We start from the raw sequence: 9,870 nt of genomic DNA, 5'->3' as shown, positions 1-9,870 counted from the left end.
CCACGCGGGGCACGAGCCAGGGCCGCAAGCTCCGAAGAGGCACGTAGGGCTTCAGCGCCCGCCGCACGTTTAACGGTCACGGGCTGACCCCGCCCACCTGTCCGGCCTTGCCTATGCCTATGCGTAGTCAACGTGTGTGTGAGTGGTTTAGCATCGTGGCGGCTGCGCATGCGCAGAGTCTGTAGCTAGGGGAGGGGCGGAGCCCGGCACTGCGCAGGCGCATCTCTGACATCCAGTTCCCATTACTTTAGTGGGACCGGTTCAGGATACTGCGGAGCAACACAGAGCTTGGGCGAGGTTGGCGTTCTGCCATACTTCCGGTCACGTGGGGCGAACGGAAGCGGTGTTTGTCACGTGGCCCTTTCTGGGCTCGTTTTAACTGGGGAGAATGCAGTTCCTCCTTCCGTTCCTTTCGCGGGTGCGCGAGAGGTAGCTGGAGAGCGGTCAGCGGCCCACGAGGTGCGGAGCTGGGGGAGCAGGGACGGACTGGCGGTCTGGGCTGAGGGGATCCTGTGGGTCGCGGAGGTCTGTGCGGGGTGGATTGGAGGGGCGAGGTCTGTGCTGTGGGGAGGGAGTTCTCTGGTGGGTTGCATGGGTGTGCGTGTAGGGTGGGTATGTGTGGGAGGAGGGGTTTAGGGGAGGCTGGGGGGGGCGAAAGCAGGGATGGGCGGTCTGGGTGTGTGTAGGATAGGGTGACTAGACAGCAAATGTGAAAAATTGGGATGGGGATGGGGGTGGGGGGTAATAGGCGTCTATATAGAAAAAGCCCCAAAAATCAGGACTGTCCCTATAAAATCAGGACATTTCTGGGGTTGGACTAGATGACCTCCTGAGGTCCCTTCCGACCCTGATATTCTATGGCTCTAGTGTGGGAGGAGGGATTGGGGGATCTGTCTGTGCTTGTTGTGTAAGCACTTATTAAGGTGGTTGGGTGCAGAGTTGGTGCGAGTGCCTTGGTGAGGCAGTTGGTGTGTGTCACAGCAACAGCCCTGTGGCCAACTAGCCAGCTCCTGCATGTCTCTGGCAAGCTGCTAATGTACTTTGAGGCCACTGAGACTGTCTCCCTAGAACCTGAGTGTTGCAGAGCCCAGAGAGTAGTTTCCAGCCCTGGGTGAAGCATAGATGCCCTGGATATGCCTCTGAGCTCTTGGACGTGGAAAGCCCTGTTAGCTCTGAGAGCCTCCTACTGGTTTCCAAACAAAAACTTAAATGGACTCATTGTTAGTTGTCACTCTGGCAATTCCATTACAAGACTCACACTATTTGATAGTTTTCTTTCATACGCGGTTGCTGGCGGCAAGAAGTTTCGTGAGACTCTCTACAGAGAAGACATTGCCAATTATATCACTATAATGTGCCAGTGTGGTTAAACTTCTATAATTACACCAATGTAACTCCCTGTGTGGGCACTTAGCCCTCAATAATGGTGGCTTTTTTGCCTTTGCTTAATTGCTCTCAAAGTAACCTACAATAAGCTAAAATACATAAATGCATTCATACTGGAATAAGAATGTCCATAAAGTAACCTAACTGGAATAAGTGTGTCCACACAGGGAGTATAGCAGTCTAAATTCACACCCTGTATCATACCGGTATAACTTTCCCATATAGAGAAGCCTTAGTTTCTAGCCCTATCGGTTGCAGAGACAAGCTTAAAAACATGATGCAAGTGCATCCTAATATCTCAGAAACTAAAAGACAAATAAGAGAGAACTGCTGCTAGGAAGTATTGGTACAGTAACAGCTGACCGACTATTTAGTCACCACAGAGAATTTGTAGATTCTAGACTTGGTCTATACTTAAGCTTTGCTGACATAGAAATGTCAGTTGGATGTGTGAGACTTTTTTACACACGTAGCCAACATAGCTGTGCTGGCAACATTCTGGTGTAGACAGTTCTACTGGCAGAAAGCTATTTTGCCAGTATAGTTCATTTTGTTTTGGGAACTGGTATAAGATAACCTGCAAAAGAATTATTGTCAGTATAAGCTAGTTCTACACTAGGGGAGTTTGTCAATATAGAAACTCCTTGTAGATCTTGCTGTTTTCTATAATATTCAAGCTTGCATTAAGAAAATTTCTACTATCGCTCTCAAAGGCTTGGTCACATCCCTCACTGATGTACCTTTGCTGATATACTCCTCAGTATAGATGCAGCTAGGTTGATGGATGAGTACTTCTGTCAATCTAGCTAATATTTAGGGAGGCAGTGTTCCTATAGCAACAGAAAAAAACGTCACTGTAGGTTGCAGCTACACTATGGGGCTATGTTGGCATAGTCTCTGTAGTGTGGACATACCCATAGGAAAAACAATGCCAGGAGAGGTGTACACCTCTCTCCTGTAGTCCATCTTGATGTGCTTTTAACTTTGTATTAATATGCAGCTGTTCAGAGCTCTTCATACTGGAAATATCTACCCACTGTCTAGTGTCATTGCAGCTTTGTCTACACATAGACTTTCCCTGGTTTAACTGAACATGTTATTTTTAACTGATTCAGAGCTGTTCGACACTACAGAGTCAGGCTGGTTTAACTATATTGCTCAGGGGGCTGTGAAAAATTTCACACCCTGTGCGATGTAGTTAAGCTGACCTAAGCCCTGTGGTAAACGCCACTAGTTTGATAGATGAATTCTTCCATTGAGCTAGCGTCCCTTGAGCAGTGGATTTACTACAGCGACCGACGAACCCCATCTGAAACTGTAGTACATGTCTACACTACAGCAATGCTTCTGCAGCATTTCTAGTGTGGACATATCTTAGTTAACTGGTGCAAGTTGTATTTAGATGAGGTCTGTAGCTCAATGTATTAATTTGGATGGTTGTTTGGCATAAAACAATCTTCTGATCACTTAAAATGGGGGTTTTTTCCCCTCAGGGGTTACTTTGAAGTTAAAGAAAAAAATCACAAACTCCAGGCCCTGATGGTTATAGTATCAGCTAAGCAAGTTTAACTTGGGTGGGATAGATTACTGTTTAGCAAACCAGTTTTGGTGTAGCTGTGCAATATTTTTCAGTGACCCACATCATTTTTGTAATGCTACCGCTTAGTGGTATTTTAAAATATGAATAGGGAAAAGTAGAATAGGAAACAAAGTTAAACGTTTGCAAACATCTGTTGTCTCAGATCAGGAGTACCAAGCAATAAGAGTAAGTATTTCAAGAACAATCCTTTGTTCTATTACTTTGAATTAGAAATCTGATTTGGGCAGAAAATCAAAACCAACTTGTTAAATCCCCTGACTACAAAGGAGACTAAATAGTGTACAGTACTATTGCTTTAAGGATAAATTGTATAGCAAAAATATCTACAAGCCATGGGGAAAATGAATTAATCCGAACCTAATTTGTTGGAAATTAGCTTTGAAACTAACTAGTAAACTGCCCTCAATATTTCACATAAGCACCCAGTATACTTTCCTATAATGAGAGAACAAATATTGAGTGAGAAGATCTTCAAATTCTTAAACAAAAGGATTCTAGAAGATCACATGGGTTTATTTAAAAAAGGTACCATACTCCCTCATCATATTAAGTTTATTAATAAATATTTAAATTGCAGTAGCACCTAAAGACCACAGTGAGGTTGGATCCCATTGTGCTAGGCACAAAAAGTTGACAGCAGTACAATTCTGAATAAGACCTGGGGGCATACACCCCAAATAGCCATATTTGCCTTGTTTGCTGGGGACCTTGCTAGCATTGGGAGAGAAAGGAACCCTCAATTCTAACAAATGTTATACAGATAACCAACTTCAGTTTTCATTTTATGGTATGCAAATATAATTTCAGAAATTCTGCTACTTGTGGGGTTCTAAAAGAGAAGAAAGTTGATGTGATGGTTTTATAAATTGGAAAAGTACTTTTTAAAATATAATGTTAAAGTCCTGAGAGATGAGCTACAGGTTTCTTGGTTTCTCTTTGAACGTGTAATTCCACAAGTATTGACAATTACAGTGAAAATGAGAGTTTAGAAATCAGCTACTTCTTTCAGACCTCTGGGACCTTGTACAATATCTCTGGCAGAGAAACCAGGAAGTATGTAATTTTAACTAAACTTAAATTCTAATCTTGACACAACTTTAAAAATGGAGTGAATGTAATTTGCACTTTAAAAATAAAAAATGGGGCAGATGACCTGCTAACATGTTTTATATACACTCTGATTTGAAAGGATAGAGTTTCTAGTGGAAATGAACAGAGGTCATTTCCTATTATGTCCTCCTCATAATGACATCTCCCACCATTTCTGAGACTAATCAAATGTGATTATAGTTGCACTAACACTTTATTTTGAACAAACTGCTTTGTTTGATTGCAAATTAAATCGCTGATTTCTTATTTGAGACTTGCTTTAAGACACCTAGTTTATTTTACTACAGTTTGCATATGTTCTGTGAAATTGAGCTGGATTTCATTAGGCAATAGAAGACATTTACTATTGGCAAATCATTTTTATTGATTATTTTGAGTTATTTTCAGTCTTTCAAGTGTTCCAGATAGTGATAAATTGGACAGCTAAATAACCTTACTGCTGTTGATATGTCTTCATAAATCATTTTCATCAGCAGCTGGGTGTCCAAATTCTAATGATAAATTGCCCCTTTGTCACTGGGGAGTTTAGTTAGAGAGTTGTCCAGTGGTCCTGACCATGCCCTTTCCATAGTATAGTGACATACTTAAGAGCATTAGTTGTCTTGGGACTCCATTGTAGTGGGATCTTGGTTTGGTAGTCTCAGAGGCAGCATAATCTTGGTAAGAGTTCTGACCTTGAATTGAACCTTCAGGGAATGTGCCATTGTGCTTACACGGAAACCTGTGCTCCCAAAGCGAGGTAAATATAACCTTTAACCTTAGTTCATCTTTCATACTTGTCAAACCTAACAGGACAAAAAAAAAGCAATGGCTACTCCTTGGGAATATCATACTCTTGTAAAATCAATAACTCTGCATAGTGGAACATGCTTAAATATATAGACTTACCCACAACACATTCTTTTAATGGGCAACATATTAATGCCTTCTGTTTAACCGCTTTTTGTCTCTTAAAAAATTGTGACATTTTACTGAACTTATCCCAGAACTCGCTTCATGAAAATGGTTTAATATTAAATTGTCACTGGGATCAGTGTTGCTACACTGATATAATCCTTTTGGCCCATTTTCCAAGTGAATGATGAGAATTCCATTTCTGTCAACTGTTCAAAATGTCTGGAACTTTTTTCTTTTAGGTAATGAGGATAGAGTCAGCAGTTAGTATTTGTTTCTGATGGTATTGCAAGTTTCCTGTCTCGACTCTGCTATGCTACTCCTTTGTAACCAGCAAGATGTCACGTGAACTGTTAAAGAAATAAGGCTGTGAGTATATTGTTGGGATTTTTTCTTACTGTAAATACACAGTGCTTGGAGAGCTTCTGCAAGCTAGCAACCAGGAAGCTGTTTTCTGTTAAATCCAGACCCAAGTCACTGTGGTTTTGAACATTTTGATTTTGAAGGGGGCAAAAGAAGCAAGATGGCAGTGAGGAAAACCCTTACTCGTTAGTTCTGTTTTTCATGTGACTGAGTGTTCTGCATTAACAAATGCAAATTACTGTAAAATATACACCTACATGTTGGCAGACTGTCCTGAGTGGCTGAGATGCTGGGCAAAGTGCCTAGGGGCATGTGTTTTCATAGCTTAAAGTTAGCCTTCTTCCATGCAGTAATAACTGTATCAAAGATAAGAAGTTGTTTCACTGGCATAATGATGATTTCCTTTTTGCGGTTTACCCAACTGAATGTCATTTCGTTGATGTATATTTCTCAATCTGAGATGCCAGCACATCTGTTAAGTAAACCAAATAACGAGGAGTTTGTAGAATCCAGTTGTCTGTGTGGATTTCTAATTTATTTTTTCTCCTAAACACCACAGATGAGCATTGGCCTCAGATTTTGTTGCTCTGTCCAGAAATCCCTATATTGTGAGATGGGCTTTCAAATGCTGCTTACCTGAAGCCTGCCAGCTCTCACCTGAACTGCTGAGGTAATTTAAATGCTTATCTTTTGCATCTCAGTACTAAGATACTAGAGTATTTGTCTATGCAATAAGCTTCTCAACAAGTAATAAATTAATCAGATAGCAGAATTCACTCTGGTTCTCCTGAACAAAAAGAATAAATCCCAGAATACTCAGATACAAGCTGTTCTCTTTAGAAACCAGAGAGCAAAGATAGCTACACTTCACCTGGCCATTCATCCCCATCCTACACTGGTGGAGTCCACATGGTGACAAGTAAGTATAATTACCACACTTGTGACTAAAAATGTGGAGGTAACTCATTTCTTAAATGGTTCTGAAGCGAACAGGCAGTCTGAACCTTTAATTCTAGTAAAGAGATTTATGTACTAACGTGGGACCTGATCTTCAGACTGTGGCTTGCTTTTGCACTTAAAATGAATTGCTGAAAAAAGCATGATTAATTTTGTGGATGCAAAATTAAACTGCCGTTTGAAGGCCAGGTTTAACTTGTAGTACTAGGATGCTTATTTTATACTTCTAAAGAGATGTCACTATATTAATATTTTCTTTGTGATCAAATACTTACTTTTAGTCTCATAGCATTAAATGCTCATCATAGACAGGAAGTTGCTTTGTTGGCATAATGATTTCTTTTTGCCATTTACCCAACTGATTGTTTTGATGTATCTGAAATGCCAGCCAAACACTGAATAAACCAAAAAGTGCCTGTGGATCAAATTCATTGTTTCTGATATGAACATTTTATTTAAAATAGTGAGAATTGAGTCAGTTGTGATGTTTATTTCAAATGTTTTTACAAGTCCCATGTACTTTGTGTATAGCCAGCAAAATGTCCTATCAACTGGTAAAGTAATAAAAATGAGTCTGTTGCTTTTTTTTTATATCAATACCAGAAATCCGAATCCAATAAGAGTCAAATCTTCATCTGGTGAAAATCTGCACAGACTTGGTCCATGATGCTTTTCCATGATGTCCCTGAAACTATGTTGGCTTACACCAACTGAGGATCTGGCTTGGTGGTCAGGGGTTTCATTAGGCCAGCAGCTGGGAAGCTCTTCCTATTTTTATCTAGCCCCTGTCATTGTAGTGATCTTTTTTATTTCTGTTATAGAAAAGATAAGTTGGAAACTGGAATGGGTGGCAAAAAATTGTACTAGTTTTGTGCTTTTATATTGCAGAAAATAATTGAAATTCAAGTCTTTTAAAATATATGCATTACACAGTGGCAAAATGACATACTGCAGAAATATAGTTCTTGTCCAGATTATCATGCCACACATACTGCAGGAAGACAAGTTCTCATCTTGAAATTAACTACCTTTCATTAAATCAGCACCTTAGACAACATGATGTTACTGGCATAATGATGATTTCCTTTTGCCGTTTACCCATCTGAATGTATGGTGATGTATATGTTCAAATCTGAGATGCCAGTAAAGGTTTGGATAAGTTCAGTAACTTAGTTTGTCAGCGTGATCAGTTTTATACATTTTTATTTCTGCAATTTTTTCAGTGGGAAATACCTTCGTTATGTGATTTGCTGAGCTCAGACACATTCAGAAATGCCATTTTCCTGACTTTGTTCTGCTCTTTGCAGCCAACAAGATGTTGGTTGAATTCTCTTAAGGTAAGTGGCGGGGGGGAGTATTGTTTTTGTGATGCCTTTGTATATATCTCTATGCTGAAAAGAATGAAACCTAGCCCAGCTAAGGTAGGTAGAAGTCTAGGTTAAAATATGTGAACCAACTCAACAAATGAGTCATGGAGAGTAGTCCTTTAAAAAGTTGTGAGGAAATAACCCTCTGACCATTCTGGGTGAGAACTCAACATTTTGAAAAGCTTAACAATCTTTCAGATTCAGCCCAACTTAAAACTAATTTCAGAAACTTTCATGTGAATATAAAAGGAAAATATAGTTGATTTCAAAGTCAGCCAGACCATTTTGAGTTCCAAATATTTGGGTTACATGTGATCATGTTAATATTTCTTTGAGAAAAGAAAGGTTTAAATAAGGACAAAGGATCTAATTTTGTGGAACTGAACCTCTTAAATTGTATTATGATAGCCTCTTCCCCATATTCATAATTGTCCATGAGACGACTAATAAGCTTAGTTTTAGTCTTGGGTGGCAGACTGTTGCTTTGATGGCCTAATGATGATTATCTTTTGCCGTTTACCCAGCTGATTCTTTCTGGAGAGAACATCTGAGTCTGATGTGCCATCTTAATTTTGAGTTAGCTAGATTACATAAACTGTGACTCCAATTTAAGTGTATTTCTTATGCCTTTTCTTTTCAGAACAAGAATTTACATCAACCGTGGTGTTAAATATATGTTGTCTAATGTGCAGTTAACTTGCAGCTACCAAGAAGTCATACAGTTTTCAAGGTATTTTGAATGTTTCAAGAGCTAATTTTTCTGTCATATCTCTGTTTTGTTTTGATATTTTCATATTTTAACTGGATCCTAAAGCGATTATCAATCTGAATTGATATAATGAAAACTGATCAGAACCTTCTCTAGAGCAGGTTCTTTATTGTAATTAAACCACATTGCTGGGGGAGGGGGAAGAGAGAGAATGAATAAATATATTCTTAATATCAGCCTTCAACATAACTCTAAAATACATGGTAACACTGTCAATTTCTGATTTAAAAGCAGTTACTTTTAATCTACTGTCCCAAATGTATTCAATCAGCCTTTTAAAGGTAAATCTTTTGCTCATAAAAGATGCTAGATTGACTGCTCTAATGCTTGAGGTTTTTTATCCAGAGGCCAGGCATAATGTGGGCAGTAGCAATATGAGCTTTCCTAATCCCAGCCTGAGTTGACCAGAGGACCACTAGGGGTGAAGAGGGTAATTGTGTTCACACCCATTCAGATCTTGTCCTTTGCTTTGCCTGACAACAAGCATGTAAGATATGATGGTGGTTTTGTAGTGCAGCCCTATCTGCAAGAAACGATCCTGAAACTAACAAATTGTGTGATGCTGACTTAGTCTTGTTATAAAGGCAACGGGAAAATTCAAAAGCAAATTCAAGGTCCTATTACTAATCTGTTATCAAGAAAATCTTCCAATCGCAGGACATTTTTCTTTCCAAAGGCACAAAGGTTATAGCTACTTCCCTTCATAGTGAGGATAGCCTGCTATGTAATCCCCAAAAGACCCAACTTAGACTTATTAAAAAAACAAACAAAAAACCTTGCATTAACATGCTGGCAACAACTCCACACTTCTGTATGAATAACCTTTTTTACATCAAATCAAAAGCTCACTAATCTGAGCCAGTTCCTCAACATTACATCTGTTTCCAGTTTCCTCAACAACATTGTGTCCATCTTTGTCACTTTCTTCAATCTTGCAATGTTTCTGGCCACTTGGGCTTCAGCAATGAAAATCCATCTCAGCTGCTTGCTGTAACTATTTCTGCGAAAAATCTTTCACGCAGTATCCTCATACCTGCATTTCACTTCTTTGGTGCATAATTTGTTTCAATTTTTGTTTTATTATATCTATACAATTCAGTTCTCATTCCTTCTGAGTTTGAAACTGATTCCCTTCACCACATCTTCTCGGGCATGTTGTGGGAGGCAGCCCTGTGAACCAGGGAAAAGATGAGTGTGTTCTGTCTTCCTGCACCAAAGAATCTGCGGGAGTATAGGCATGTACAGTACATACAGGTATGGTCTGACCTGAAAAAGCATAAATTTAATTAACTTTGTGGTCAAATGTGGTAGTGAGTTTGTTTTCGTCTTGATGACTTTTTTCACCAATAGACTAATAATTTGTCATTCTAATTATAAGAGGCAGCACTGGCTAGGGGCACTGGACAGGGAGTCAAGAGACCTGG

The 9,870-nt window shown here is 39.6% G+C and overlaps 1 long non-coding RNA gene and 3 other non-coding genes across 8 annotated transcripts in view; all 4 read left to right on the top strand.

Annotated features, from left to right (window-relative positions):
* The first annotated feature begins 208 nt into the window (after positions 1-208).
* The window catches only part of LOC101950082 (uncharacterized), a 28,616-nt gene continuing 18,954 nt past the window's right edge, over positions 209-9,870 (top strand). For 2 of the 5 annotated variants that reach the window (XR_509457.4, XR_002889529.3), the window contains exons 1-6: positions 320-459; positions 5,233-5,359; positions 5,913-6,023; positions 7,534-7,647; positions 8,318-8,407; positions 9,546-9,700. This is a non-coding gene — a long non-coding RNA (uncharacterized LOC101950082). Of the gene's footprint in view, positions 460-5,232; positions 5,360-5,912; positions 6,024-7,533; positions 7,648-8,317; positions 8,408-9,545; positions 9,701-9,870 lie in introns of all 5 variants that reach the window. The other 3 variants (XR_002889530.3, XR_002889527.3, XR_509455.4) reach the window with 2 other exon arrangements.
* Positions 5,736-5,821, top strand: LOC112060332 (small nucleolar RNA SNORD87). The gene has a single exon (XR_002889653.2). It is a non-coding gene; the product is annotated as a small nucleolar RNA SNORD87 (small nucleolar RNA).
* On the top strand, positions 7,375-7,455 carry LOC112060336 (small nucleolar RNA SNORD87). The gene has a single exon (XR_002889654.1). It is a non-coding gene; the product is annotated as a small nucleolar RNA SNORD87 (small nucleolar RNA).
* LOC112060338 (small nucleolar RNA SNORD87) lies at positions 8,164-8,243 on the top strand. The gene has a single exon (XR_002889655.2). It is a non-coding gene; the product is annotated as a small nucleolar RNA SNORD87 (small nucleolar RNA).

The sequence above is a fragment of the Chrysemys picta genome, chromosome 2, assembly GCF_011386835.1.
Source record: "Chrysemys picta bellii isolate R12L10 chromosome 2, ASM1138683v2, whole genome shotgun sequence".
Lineage (NCBI taxonomy): Eukaryota > Metazoa > Chordata > Testudines > Emydidae > Chrysemys > Chrysemys picta.
This window is presented reverse-complemented; position numbering and strand designations above follow the sequence as displayed.